General features: G+C 42.2%; 1 pseudogene; it reads left to right on the forward strand.

Moving 5' to 3' along the window:
• Positions 1-1,748: 1,748 nt before the first annotated feature.
• LOC140232832 (uncharacterized) lies at positions 1,749-5,049 on the forward strand (annotated as a pseudogene).
• The last annotated feature ends 9,961 nt before the right edge of the window (positions 5,050-15,010 follow it).

Consider the following 15,010-nt stretch of genomic DNA (forward strand, 5'->3'; position numbering starts at 1 on the left):
GGCACCATTCACAAACCTGCCTCCATTTTGTTTGTCTTTTTGCATTTAAAAATTGTGTTCTGAACAATACTAAAAATATCTTCCATGTTTTCTTTTTTTGTGGAAATTTGCTATCCCACAGCTTAGGTATCCTGATAATATCAAAATTAGTTGTCATCAGCCCTCGAATTAATTTTCTTTTTTTTTTCACAGGTGCTCTTCCAAAAAAAGAGCATCCGTGAGCTCTTACACGGGTGCTATTTTACTGATCACGGATGCTCTTCTGTGATATACAGATTTCCTGTTAAGGGAGCCTTATAGATGTCGACTGGATAGCTACGTGGCAGCCTCCATCAATGACGAATTGAGCGAGGCAAAGTCCGATGCAATATTTATCCGGTTAAAAAACAAACAAACTAAGAACACGTGTATAATTTCATTATTGTGGGAAAGTTTAAATACTAACTGAAGCAATTCACACCACGTAAGTTAATCTTCATGTCGGTTTCCTACGCCGGCACGCTTATGAATTTTTCCTATGTTGAATTTTTATGATAAAATAAAATTTATGTTAACATGATCAATTTAATGCACCATGAAAGACTTATAAATCTTGTTTTCTTGCAATTTTAATGAAAAATATGTATTTTTCATGAATTTGCGTTCTCATATTCCACCATTCAAAAAGTGCGACGCGTGCGTGAACAACGCAATTGACTTTACACGGCGGAGCTATGCATTGCAACTACCATGTAGACAAGCCCCAAGATTTGCTTATATTTCATGAACCCGGCTAATGGGCATTGATAAAAAGTAGTAAACTCAAAGATAGCTGTAGATTATTATTTCATAGATTGCATTTTTGTTTATGCAGGAGAGAAATTGACAACAAGGAGGATGATGTTTTATGGCATCTGAAATACCAGATTCCTCCACTGCCTTATGATATCCAACAAGCCCTGGCCGCCGGCAACAAGGACCGTCTGGACTCAAAGCTGCGTAGGAGAATTACGCAAGTCCTGTTCGACGACATGGCCAAGCATACCTTGTAAGTCTACTTAAAAGGGCACAATACTCAATAAAAGATGTGGATTTTATAAATTTAATATACTTTAAGAAACTCAACAGTGAAAGTTTGAGCAAATTTGGATTATCCCTTCGAGAGATATGATTTTTCAAAGTTTTGATTAAATCTGTATGCCATCCTCTCTAGTTGGCAACTGTACTGTATCATGGCAGCACAACTTCCCATTGGTACACTACATAAAAATCCACAAAATTTCATTTTTCATGCAAAATACAAATCCCCTCTTCATGTTACTCATGTATGAGTGTGAGAGTACCGTGGTGTAGTGGTTCGCACTCTTGACTCGTAATCAGAGGGTTGGTGGTTCGAGTCCCACCCGGTGCGTATGTCCCTAGACAAGACATTTTATTCACATTTGTCTCTCTCGACCCAGGTAGGCCGTGGGACGACCCCATTTTTCTTTCACAGTTTCGTTCACCATCATGAGGGCATTAAGCCAATTTGATATAAAAAAATGTCTTTTTATATAATAAACACAGATACGAATGTTCATTTTTTCAAAACCGGCACATTAATGAGTAATTAAAGAAAAACGAGATGATTAAAATGGTCGCCGATTATGTTACCTCATAGCTGATTGGATTATAATCGGCGAAAAACCGGGACTCGACCAATCACAAATAAGGTAGCTTCACGCACGAATCCCGGTACCAAAACAAATAATAGTGTGCAGTGAGTCAATATGGAGTGCTGTATGCACGTCTGCTGCGGTACAAAGGCACATTTGACGACTTTTTCTATCTGTTCCTGGGTGAAATTTCGACAATGTGCAGAGAGATGGAAAGTTCTGTCTGGGGGGTATTCAGAGAAGGCAAAAGAGATTTGGTCAGCCCTGAATTTAGGTGAAACTATGAATCTGAATGATGAAACACCGTTGCGATTTGGCTACCACCACGTATGCTATCAGTGGTTCACAGACATTGCAAAGCTTAGCTCTGCCGAAGAACGAGTGCGAGTGCAACTGCAGCAGCAGCAGGAAGCCGGTACTTCTGCCCAACACTCAGGTCGAGATGAAGAAGGTGAGAAATAATAATACTCTGTCACTAAAAAATGCTTTTTAAAACTGCCCAAATATGAGAGGGTATTAAATCATCATGACAGAGTCTGAGAATGTCGTGCAGCTCTGCCTGGCTCAGTCAGTTTCCAAATTAATGAATTGTCACTAAGAAAATAAATGTCATGGCACTACCACTACCAGCAATATTTCTATTCTTGTTGCAAAGCTAACAAAGAACTATGGCAGTGATATCTTACGACTTATGATATATATAAGTAGATATATCATAGATAACTTCATGAATAAAGGAACTCAACAATTGTCAATAAAAATTGGGTTACCAGTGTAGCGATGGCGTGGGCGTACAAACTCGTTTCAGGGGGCTGTGCTGAGCTTGAGGTCAGTTGCCCAATATTCGCTCCACTGGCATGCCCGAATATGATGGCTATTTTAACAATTCTGGGCCGGGGGGGGGGGGGGGGGGGGGGAGGAGGGGGGGTGTAACAAAATTAAAGCAGTATAACAAAATAAGCAGTAACAAAATAAAAGCAAACAATGCACTTCCATTGGCAGATGGTTTGTACAAAACCGTCTTACAAGTGCTAAACCTGAATTAATTAATTTATTGGTTGGTCGCATTGTGTTTCAAAATGTTATATTTTCTATTGGACTCAAAAAGCCTGATGGCAATTACTAATGATTCCCGGTAACAAGTGTAAACAAAAGATAAAGATAAAATCTTACATAACATTAAAGTGTGAGTTGCTCTCCACTCCCCCATCCTCCCCCCCCCCCTCCCCAGACACACACACAAAAGAAATCAGCCTGTGTTTGTTTTTCTGTCCCAAATGAATTGTTTTAATTAATGCAACACTACATACATGAGTGCAATTCAGATAAATAAATGCACAATGAATAGTTACGATTGGTCATTTTAGTTAAAAGAAAATGTGACGCGATCTTTTAGGCAATGATATAAACCTTGAATAGATGGGAGTTTTTAATATGGTTTATTATTAGGTAGCAGAACTTTCATATTTAGGAAATGCTCCTATAAATTTGTATTGCATTTTTTTCTTACAATGTATGAAGGTGAGCATCAAGATGACACAGGAGAGCCACCAGTAAAGCGTCTACTTCGATCACAGGTGCCTGAGTTCTCCTTGCCTGATCGGCCCCATATCTTCCCACGAGAGTGCCTACTGTGCCATTCAAACCGATGGCACAGGGACAGACATTCCGGCAAGAGAAAGAAAGAGAGTCTTGTTGCATGTCAGACACTAGAAGCAAGCAGTACGTGGAGAGAGCAGCCAAGATGACAGGTATTAGCTGTGACACACCTTTCCAGTCATTAACATTTTAAGTATTGTCTCTTGATGAAGCTTTCATTCATTGGAAGAGTGTTAACTTTTTGTGCTCCAAATGTCAGTGTGCATAGAAATTGTTGAAAGATGTTAACCCTTAATCATAACTACATTGATCATTACCATAAAAAGATGTTAAGATTATGTTTCATATTTTGTTTATTTTGGTTCATGTTATATCCTTGTTAGAGGCTTAGTATTCAACAAACTTTACTTGGCTTTATTTACTTCAGATAATTACCACTGTGTATCATTTTCTTTGTAATCATTTCCAAATGTGTAATCACTTCTGTTTAGGTGTTCTTATAATCAAGGCATTTATATCTGTATTATGATAGCCTAACTCAATATATTGATTCATAACTTATAATTTGTAAATATGTGATGGTAATGAAAACAAAGTGAATTGACTGAAATGATACATATAATTTTGTTTTCAAACTTCACAGATAAAATTTTTATATACACCATTATTAATGATAAGACTTTTGCTATAAATTGTTATGCCAAGCTATCAGATATTTTTGTTATTTGTTGGATAATTCAATAATGTGCTCTGTGTTTGTATGTGTGTGTGTGTGTGATTTACTGAGTCCTGCATAGCTTTTCCGTTTTGATAGCATTACATTCAGGATTTAAATAAAATTGAGACATGAATAAAAATGAAATTAATATAATTTTTACTGTAGGTACAAATTTAGATTTCATTTTAAGATGAAAAGCAAATTAAGAATCCAATCGTTATTCTTATATCCTTGAACTTACATGTAATCTATTTTTTTTTTCTCTCCCCCCCCCCCCCCCCAACTCCCCATTTCTTTTCAAAATTCAACTGCAGGTAATGAAGCACTCGTCCTCCAGATCCAGGGCAGGGATTTAGTTGCGTCTGAGGCCCACTACCACGCCAGCTGTTACAGGGCAGCAACTAGGATGTTTAGCAAGACCAGAGATGAGGAGATTCCACGCGACGAAGCTTCTGAATCACATCAAAGTACATATGAAGTATTTTGTAGAGATATCATTGAAAATAGGGTAATCAAAAATAAGGAAATTTTTAGAATGACTTCACTGACAGAGATGTTTGTAAAGTTAGTAAAGAAGGTCGAAGGGGTAGATGCTTATACATGTAGAGCGTACAACCTAAAGAAACGGTTACAAAGGTCATTTCCTCAACTTCAATTCATTCAGCCTTCTCAAAGACGGGAGAGTCAACTGGTTATGGTTAGAACCATGCAAGTGCCAGATCTGAAAGACTCTGTGAAGCTGCAAGAAATCACTTCGAGTGAGAGTGAAGAAATGAGCACTGATGATGAGAAACAGTTAGCAACCCCATCGAATAACGAACTACGTGATATGTATTTCACGGCCCGAAACCTGAGAGAGGAGTGCATGGCTGTGAATTCACCCCAAACATGGCCATCACCTGGGAAGGATATGTCACTTGATGCTGCCCGAGACTTGGTGCCAGTCAAGATATACAATTTCGTAGCTTGGCTGATAGGAGCCTCGACGAACCTATTGCAGACAGAAGAGTGACTGTACAGGAACATTTTGACCGTTGGATCCTGTCCTTAGCACAAGACATCATACAGTGCGAAGCGAGGAAGGACTCAACTGCCTAAACAGTCTGCTCTAGCAATGACAGTAAGACATACCACTGGTTCGCCAAAACTGATCAACCTTCTCAATGGATTTGGACACACAACATCACATAGCTCAGTCCTGGAATATGACACAGCTCTAGCTGAGAGCCATCTCAAAAAATCATCGCTCCTCCCACGCAACATTCAGAAGAACATATTCACAACCATTGTGTGGGACAACATAGATTTTGGTGAAGAAATGCTCTCAGGCAAAGGGACAACACATGGAACAAATGGAATCATTGTGCAGAGGTCAGACAATGAAGATGCCAACCCTGAACCTACGCATACATGTGAGAAGACAAGAAAGCGATCCTTGCAGCCCCCATTGCCAAACCTTCTCACCTACTTTGGAGGTCAGAAGAAAGGCCCTTCATCAGGATACTAGTCATCAGATTATAACAGTTAATTGGTACATACATGTAAGTTAAATGCAATCTCCATGGTTAAAATATTCACTGAGAACACTGACTAAATATAGGCTCATTTATGGGAAAATTCTTTCTCTCATTTAAGTACAAAATCTACATAATATCTTATTTTAAGATGATATGTTCTAATGTCAGGATGAAAAAGATGAGATGCAGTCAAACAAGAATAATGTAATACAGTGGACTCTTGTTATAAAGAACACTGCTAACAAAATCCCAGTACAGCAAAGTAATTTTTGTCATCTCAAGTTCAAAATTTCTTTGCATTTCATTGTTTTGCAACCCATAATGAGAAATTTTTATAGTATAGTAATTTTACTGAGCCCAAGGAGTTTGTTATAATGAGAGTTCACTGTAACTCATGTAAATTTGTAATTTCTTTTAGTGACAATAATAGTAATAGGAGTTATGATTAAGGCAGCCCTCATGCTCATGAATGTGACATTTCATGTCAGCTTTCAGTTACAAACATGTACAGATGGATTTGTTGGCAAGTTCTTATAAATTATTCGCCTGTAGGGAAATTGAGCAGCATTTCTTTTACTCATGCTACTACACATGCAGTCCATGTACAATGCAGAGTTTTAAATTCATACTTGATGTTAATCATTCCAAAAGAGGGACACAGTTTTCCTTGTAAATAATCAGTTGTTGCTATTCTTTATTGCAGGTGTTGAATCATTTTCTTAAATGGGAAAATGGTTCAGGCAAAATGTCTGTCCAATTGTTATGTGGATAGAATCATGGTAAAATAGCTGACGCAGGAATCAAGAACTATGTTTCGAATTTACTTCTTGGATTTCTTGAATTTGATTGGCTATGGGGCAGTGTTGCTATAGTAGTTATCATAGTTAAGTTTGTAGAGATACTGTGACGGTTTTTGAAAGAAGAATAATGCTGCATACAATTATGTTGTGTACCACTATTCACCTAGAATATTTTGTCATGTACATTTACGAATCCTGTTTGACCCCTTCGATGTGCACCATCATATTTCAAACTGTTACAGTTTCATCTAATAATACATCCCTGATCTGATTCTCCATCCACAGAACTAGTTCGGCCCGATACCAAATAGCTGGTCCAGTTGCGTACTCACTAGATCGGTCCGCCTTGATTCTAAAATCGCCCTCCTTTGACCAAGCTTGAATGTAGACCAGACCGACTTGATCTTAGAAAGATATAGGTCATGACCCAGTTATACATCCACGCGCCTCTGCCTTCTTTGAGAAACTGGATGACCCAGTTACACATCGTTCGCATGGTAACTGGATCGCCCAGCTTTACGGCACGCGACATCCCAGATAGTATATAAACGTCTGTTTTGGCAATTACGAGGGAGGAAAGAATTCCCTTTACGCTCTGCTTTTACGAGACTGGACTAGTAGCGAGTAGTTTGAGACCGCATGATGTGTTAGCCCTTTTAATGTCTCGCTGTTACATATGTGATGTTGTTTTGACGCTCGTCTTATCAGTACCTGATGTCTTCTTTTAATAAAATACGAATAAAGTGAACTCGATACTTCTCTTGTTATTAATTCAACTCTCCTCTACGACGAATTGTATGGGATATGCGTGTGCGTGAAATCACAATTTGAACCCTCGCCATCCATGACATGCATCCACAACTTTCATCACGAACGCACTCAGAAAATTCGTCGCAATGGTGTCAGGAGTGGGATTCAGCGATCTTTAGCACGCGCTTTGATTGTGCTATGTGATGGATGGAATGACGAGCAATAATAAAGCTTTTAATTGAATGGACTGCTCCACCTCCAAATTGATTCAGCGAATATTTGTTGGCATTGTTTTCGGCGAACTCATACCATTTATGAAGAAGCAGATTGCGACCATAACAATCTGAATTTCGATTTGATTTATTTCTTCTACGGAGAACTATTAATCGATTAATCTACAATGTCTACCAGACCTAAGAGGAAAGCAGAGCTCCGGCGTGAACTCAGACATTTGCAAGACGAATTGGATGCCGCAAGACGGGAGCTGCATGAACTAAAAGACACTATTCGCGATGACTGCGATGATGAGGAGGTGGTGGTCGCACCACAGCACGACTACGCGGGAAAGATGGACGTGCAGCTGCCACAACAAGATTCATTCGATGGATCGAGGCCGTGGAGCAGTTTTGTAGCCTCGTTTACTAATTTAGCTGCCGCCTGTGGTTGGGATGACCACGAAAAACGATTCAGACTGTTGGCGTGTCTGTGAGGAGACGCAGCAGACTACGCCTATCAGCAGCAACCCGACGACGTTGTCAATGACTATGGGAGGTTGACGAACGCATTGGCTGACCGATTTGCGGCGAGAAGGACCCCGGCAACGTTCATCGCGCAGCTCGAGTCGCGACGGTTGTCACCACGGGAGTCGCTCGTCGATTTCGCAGCCGACATAAAGAAACTGACCACGTTTGGATACCCAACCGCCGACGTCGCGACAATAGAGAGCATCGCGACCAGGCACTTCTTACGCGGGCTGGGGGATAACCAAATGACTTTGACAATTGGTATGCAGGAGCCGCAAACGCTACAAGAGGCACGAGACATTACCGAGAGGTACCTCAGCCTCAGGGAGGAAACGGCCAGGAGGCCTATTCGTTCGATCTCCACTTGAATTCGGCATCAGACGTGGTCACTGAAGATCGCTTTCTTTCGTTTGAAAAGCGGGTGATGGAAACAATTGAGAGGAGGTTGAATGCACTCACGGAAAAGGGGGGCTCAGGTCGTGATCGCAATGGTGGCCAAAGGAGCAATCGGGATCGTAGTGGCAGTGGACATTGCTATGAATGTAACAAAGAAGGACACTTCGCGAGGCAGTGCCTGATTAGATACCAGCGGTATGAAAGACAGGCGCAACAACCACGGTCGGAATATCAACAGTGGCTGCCTCCTAATACCTCATTTCAACAGTGGCAGCAACCCCAGCAACAACAATCCTGGCAACAGCACTGGCAACCACCTTAACAACAACAACAATAGTGGCACCCACAGCCGCCACCACTACCTCAGCCATCACAACAGCGGGACATGCCACCATCGAACGCTCAGGATCAACCGACATTGAATCATGCTTCTCAATCGGGAAACTAAGCGGGGCCAAAACCGTCGACCAGGGACCGGCCCTCCCGTTTCCACCAATTGAAATTATTAGGATAAGCGAACGCTCAGGAGTGTCTGCTAGCATTAATTCAATTTTAAATGGTGCAAATACACGATTACTGGTCGATTCAGGAGCCGCCGCCACTGTAATTTCCCCAAAATTACTTGCTGCCATGCCTGAAGAAACTTGCCCGAAGTTGCGACAATTGACTGAAAATGTACAACTCCAGGCAGCAGACAGCGGACTGCTCACTGTGTATGGGGAAGTTGACATTGATATTAGTTTAGAATCTGATGTTTTTCCATGGTATGCATACGTCGCCGATATCCCTGATGATGGATTGATAGGATTTGATTTTCTTCATCACTATGACTGTGTTCTCGAAGCTCGGCGAGGACTTCGCATTGGCAAAAGACTGTATGAAACTGCTGTAAATAGAGAATTTAACATGTGTACTGTGTATGTTAAGTCTGATACCATAATACCTGCGAACTGTGAATACATTGTTTGTGGAACTGCTGAAAACTTCAAGTTTGACTGTGACAACCCGTTTGGAGTGATTGAGCCTATTCAAGTTGATGCGCTGCCACTCCATGTTGCCCATTCCGTGGTCGATGTCGCCCGTATGCGCGCTGGAAGTGGTATTCCAGTAAGAGTTGCGAATATAAACGATGATGATGTACAACTTTTCACCGGAACGAGGATAGCATTCATTCAGCCTGTCGTTTCTATTGTGGATGTCGCTGAAGACTTTGAAAACAGTGATTCATCACCTACGACTTCGACCCCGATCTGCAGTTTAAGGTCTGGTGACCAAACGAACTTCGACAGCTGGTCGGATGAGCTCAAGGATCTGTACACTCGTAGTTGTAAAGGACTTGACATCGGCGAGCGTCAACGACTTGCTGCACTGTTGGACAAACATAGGAAATCATTTGCGATGTCGGCCGACGATCACGGTCGCACTTCGATCGTTCGACATGCAATAGATACTGGTGATGCAGCACCCATCAAACAACGACCGCGACGACCACCAAGGGCCTTCAAAGTGGAGGAAGAGCAGATTATCGCGGACCAGTTGAAATCAGGAGTTATTCGTGAGTCATCGAGCCCATGGTCGAGTCCACTGGTGTATGTGAAAAAGAAAGACGGGACTACGAGGCAGTGCGTAGATTACCGGAAACTAAACAAAGTCACAAAGAAAGACGCATTCCCGTTACCTCGAATGGAAGACTGTTTAGATTGTCTTGGTGGTTCATGTGGTTCATGTTTTCTCGACACTCGATCTCCAGTCTGGTTTTTGGCAGATCGAAATCGAGGAAGAGGATCGCCAGAAAACAGCATTCAGCACCCGAAACGGACGCTACGAATATGTGACAATGCCATTTGGCTTGTGTAACGCGCCAAGTACATTTGAACGAGCAATGGAATTACTCATGAAAGGCCTCCAGTGGAAGACGCTGATATTGTATCTCGATGACATCATTGTCATGGCCCCATCCTTCGACGACCACCTGATTCGACTAGACGAAGCTTTGTCGCGATTATCTGCAGCAGGCCTTAAACTGAAGCCCAGCAAGTGGTTTATTTCGCCAAGAGGTTGCTTACCTGGGACATATTGTGAGCAAAAATGGAATCAGACCCGACCCTGACAAAATTCGTCAAATCAAAAGCTGGGCGACGCCGACGTCGATCACGGACGTCAGGTCGTTTCTCGGACTTTGCTCCTATTATCGGCGATTTATTCGCGGATTTTCATCAATAGCGGCCCTTTTGAACAAATTGCTCGAGAAATCGAACAGATTTGAATGGGATGACGATTGTGATCGGGCCTTCAACGATCTCAAGACGACACTCCTCAGTGATGGCGTGATGACCTACCCCCAGGATAGCGGATTATTCAATCTGGACACAGATGCTTCCGCGACCGGCATTGGTGCTGTTTTGTCCCAAATGCAGTGGGATGAAACGAGCCAAAAGGAAGTCGAGCGGCCTATTGCCTACGCTAGTCGAACTCTGACTCGATCCCAACGACGATATTGTACTACACGGAGAGAATTGCTTGCAGTGGTTTCATTTGTTCGTCATTTTCGCCACTATCTGCTCGGACGCAAATTTCTTATTCGAACAGACCACTCATCACTGCGGTGGATAATGTCGTTTAGAGAGCCCACAGATCAGATGGCGCGCTGGTTGGAGATCCTGTCACAGTTTGACTGCGACAGCGAACACCGAGCGGGCAAGAAACATGGAAATGCGGACTCATTATCTCATATGCCGTGTGACCCCGATTCATGCGACTGTTACGATGGGTCTGCTATCTTGTCAAATTTGCCATGTGGAGGCTGCACAACATGTCATCGACGACATCGAGAATGGTCCGACTTCTTTAGTGTCGATGACGTCATCCCGTTGTCATCAAAGAGTGTGAAGACCATTCATACGAATAAGCCCGGAAGTGATGATGTAAATCGAACCTACTCTGCCAAAGTTAACTGTTGCGCTGACATAATCTTTTATGCCGGCTCCGTCGTTTTTCTTCTTGGACTGCTATCATATAATTTGAATAACTTGTGCATTGGATTGTGTAGTGCTATTGTGTGCCTAATTTTGAGCCTCGCAGTTGTGATTAGGGGAACGAGTGATGCATTTTCGTTTTTGAGAAGGGCACATTGGCCTACCCGGGATTTCTGAGTTTTACATGTGAATAAATGTGCATCGATATCGCGAGTGAAGGCACGAATAAGTCGCAAGAACGCTGTTGACATCGCAAAGAATGACTCTCTGTCCTGCATCTCCGAAACAGGCGCCGTCGCTGGAGATTTCTCCGGGCTGCAGGGACAATTTCTATGCAATATCGAACGCAATGAAATGATAACCAAGCAGAAGAACGATCCCGACATCGGAATTATCTACGAGTGGCTGGTCGAGTCATCAGACAGACCTGATCGAAGCCAGGTTCACGACAAAAGTCCAGCAGTGCGTAATTTGTGGTTACTGTGGAAACAACTACAGATAATTGATGGAGTACTGTTCAAGCGGAATTATACGAACAACAGGCTGACAACGAGTTTACAGCTCGTCGTGCTGGCAAGTCTTCGTGATGAAGTCATGAAGGCCAACCATTCCTCAAAAATGTAGATAGGCCACCTGGGAATTGAGAAAACTCTGAGCAGAACATCACGAGGTTTCTACTGGTTTAACATGAAACAGTCAGTGAAATTATATTTGGCTAACTGCGTATCATGTGGAGCGAGGAAGAAGCCGACGACGAAGCCACGAGCTCCACTCGGAGAATACACGCCTGGGTCGCCGATGGATCGCGTCGCGATGGACATATTAGGCCCATTTCCAACTAGTACGAAAGGGAACCGATACGTACTCATCATTCGAAATTCGGACAAGTGCCAAATGTAAGGGGAAAACGTTGCATCATGGCAGACTTAAACCAGACATTAATAACGACATACCACAGTGGGCCATGAATTTGTCACAAAGAGTGAAAATTTTGGATCCGAACATGCGACAGACTGGAACTCAGACTAATGTGAAGGACATATTGACCCCAAGGAGATCAACTCGAACCCGCTGCCCCCCTGACCGTTTTGGTCACTTTTGATAATGTCACAGCCGGAATAAGACAGAAAATCGTTCGCTCTCGCTCTCTCTTTCTCAACGCAATCAGCTACTGTTTTGTATTTTAACCAGCCCATTCATTTCTGGAATCTTTTATTCCGTCACCGTTTTGGACACGAATGTGTTGAAGCTTTCTTTTTTTTAGCCATAATGGATGTGGGCGAATTCATCTCTAAACTAGTCTCCTCCGAGATGCCGCCGACACCACTAGCTCCATCAAGACCGGCTGCGACGCCCTCATCGAACTTAAGAACACCAGCGGCAACCTCCACAATGGCTTTCTCGCCGATTTCGGAAGCAGGCGATGATACCGCCGCGTACGATTTTAATCCGGACCCCCTTCCTGACCCTTCCCCATCGGTTTCATCTTTTGTACCCACCGCCCCCAATAGACATGTCCCCCAACGGCCCCAGCAAAATCTAAGCCATGTCATGGAAGCCATCGCCGAATTGGAAAGTAAAATAACGCGGCGGATAGAGTGGCAGCCGATGTCGACGATCTCCGTCGGAACTTCGAGGTCCTAGGCGCCACCGTTCATCGGGGCTCGCTCGAGTCAAGGCTCTGCGCTGAAAAGCTAAACAACAACCTTCGGTCCGGATTTAGCCACGTCTCCGGTTTGGTGGTAAACGAGAAGCGAGCCATCAAAAGAGCAGCCTCTACACTACAGTGTCTTCTTGACCCACCCCTCGAGAAGGCTACGATGACATCCATAATGACAGCGGTCCCGACGACAATTCCCCCTTCAACGACGGTTCCGCCGGGACGCCATTGCTTGACGAAATCGAGTAATTCAAATCATCGGACTCATGTGCGATTTTTTTTTCTCCGTCCACGAGGAAACTCTAAAGGGAAAATATAATCATCATCGTTTGTTTGTTCTACTGTGATGTTCGAAGTTGGATTATACTTCATTCGAGAACTGACTCGTGATCATGATCCCAATTGGTTCGGAACACTGAATTTGTTTCGAGTGAGAAACATCACTTTTGGACAATGAACTCATGCATGTTGACCAAAAGGGACAAATAATGACTTTGTGCATTTTATCATGTTTACCTGAAACGTGGAATGTTTATGCACTCATTTTGGAGATAAACATGTTTGTTTTAATACGTTTTTGTTTTTATACGTTGTTCGCCCACCCATTGCAGATGTTATTTTTCTATTGTATGCACTATGTCGTTATGTTGATTGTATGTAGTAACGTTTATTTGCTCAAGATTTTATCAGTGCCTATAACATTTTGCCGCAAGTGACAGATCCACATACTTTTTTTTTCTTGTCATTTTTTGTTTTGTTTCCGAAAATCGAAAGAAGAAACGATTCAATTGGCTTTCTTGTATGCATTTTCGGCAAAACTGTGCTATGCTGCATCTGCCAAAATCTTGCCGAAAGGGAAAATCTAAAATCATCCAATTAAGTGAAGGTGGAAGATGGATAATGTTTGTCATGTAAACAAGGTCTGATTTTTTATTGTACAGTTGAAGGGTTACCGGTAATGTACCCATGTGTGGATTTAGTCTGGCAATACACAGTAACTATCTGGAGATAAACTGATGTTTATATAAAGCAGCAGGATGATGATATATATATATTTTTTATTTTTTTTTATTTTTGTACCATTGTACAGTGATAGTATTTTTGCATACACCTGTACACATGACACACACGTGTGAGCACATACACCCATTGTGAAGGATTCATCCCACCCCTTACATGTACATGGGAGTTGGTTTTCAGTAGGTTTGGTTGGATAAGGTTACCTAGGCGGCAGACTGATAGGTTGAGACGGTTATTTTTACTAAGTGCAATGATGTTTTATAATAGCAAATTTAGCAGAGGAAGGTGCATAATGTTTGTCATGCAAACAATGTCTGACTCCTAAATTGTACATTTGAAGGGTAATGCGCCCATGTGTGGTTTTATTCTGGCAATATATGGCAATCATTTGGAGATAAATTGACGTTTATATAAAAGCAGCACACACACACACACACACATATGTACACTGTGTGGTTTCCTAAGTGGATATTTTTTGTATTCGGATACAGGGGTGTGATAATTTGGCATTTTCCGGTGATGTATAAGTTTGGTTTGTGTGTTGTAACATGACAGGATTGGATTTCTCAGGATATTTGATTGTATATCAGTATATAGGAAAGTATATGATTGTGTTATGTATTTCTACCCCGTGCATATTTTATACACACACTCACATACACACACACATATACACACACAAGGGCACAAAACAAAACACACACATACATGTACGATGTATTTAGTTTTTCAGTGGATGACATTTACATATTGGAATATAGGGGTATAATAATAAATTTTATCGTACTTTAGTGCGATATAAATGGTTTACGTTGTCGGTGACAGCGGTTGTGCGCGGCGACCTCCTTTGATTTAACCGCTGAGCGGCAGCTAGTTATATCAAGAGCTTGCCGGCATTTTTCTTAGAGGTTGCCGCGCGTTCCTCATGTGTTAATAGCGCGGTGTGAAAGAGCGCGCATATTTACTTGTAGCCTATACTTAGCAATGCAGATTAGCGAAGAATAGGCAAATTCCCACGGTTGACGTTCACATGCACATTTTGCCTGCCGATTTGATGGTGGATGGTTGTGTTCGCTATTAGCTCTCGCAATTTTATTAACCCACCGCCATACCCCATTGCACCGCCATTTGAATTCATTAATAAACAGTTGTTTCGGATATAACATTCAGTTTAGCGTTATGGCCAATTTAAAGTGAT

The sequence above is a fragment of the Diadema setosum genome, chromosome 9 (assembly GCF_964275005.1).
Source record: "Diadema setosum chromosome 9, eeDiaSeto1, whole genome shotgun sequence".
Lineage (NCBI taxonomy): Eukaryota > Metazoa > Echinodermata > Echinoidea > Diadematoida > Diadematidae > Diadema > Diadema setosum.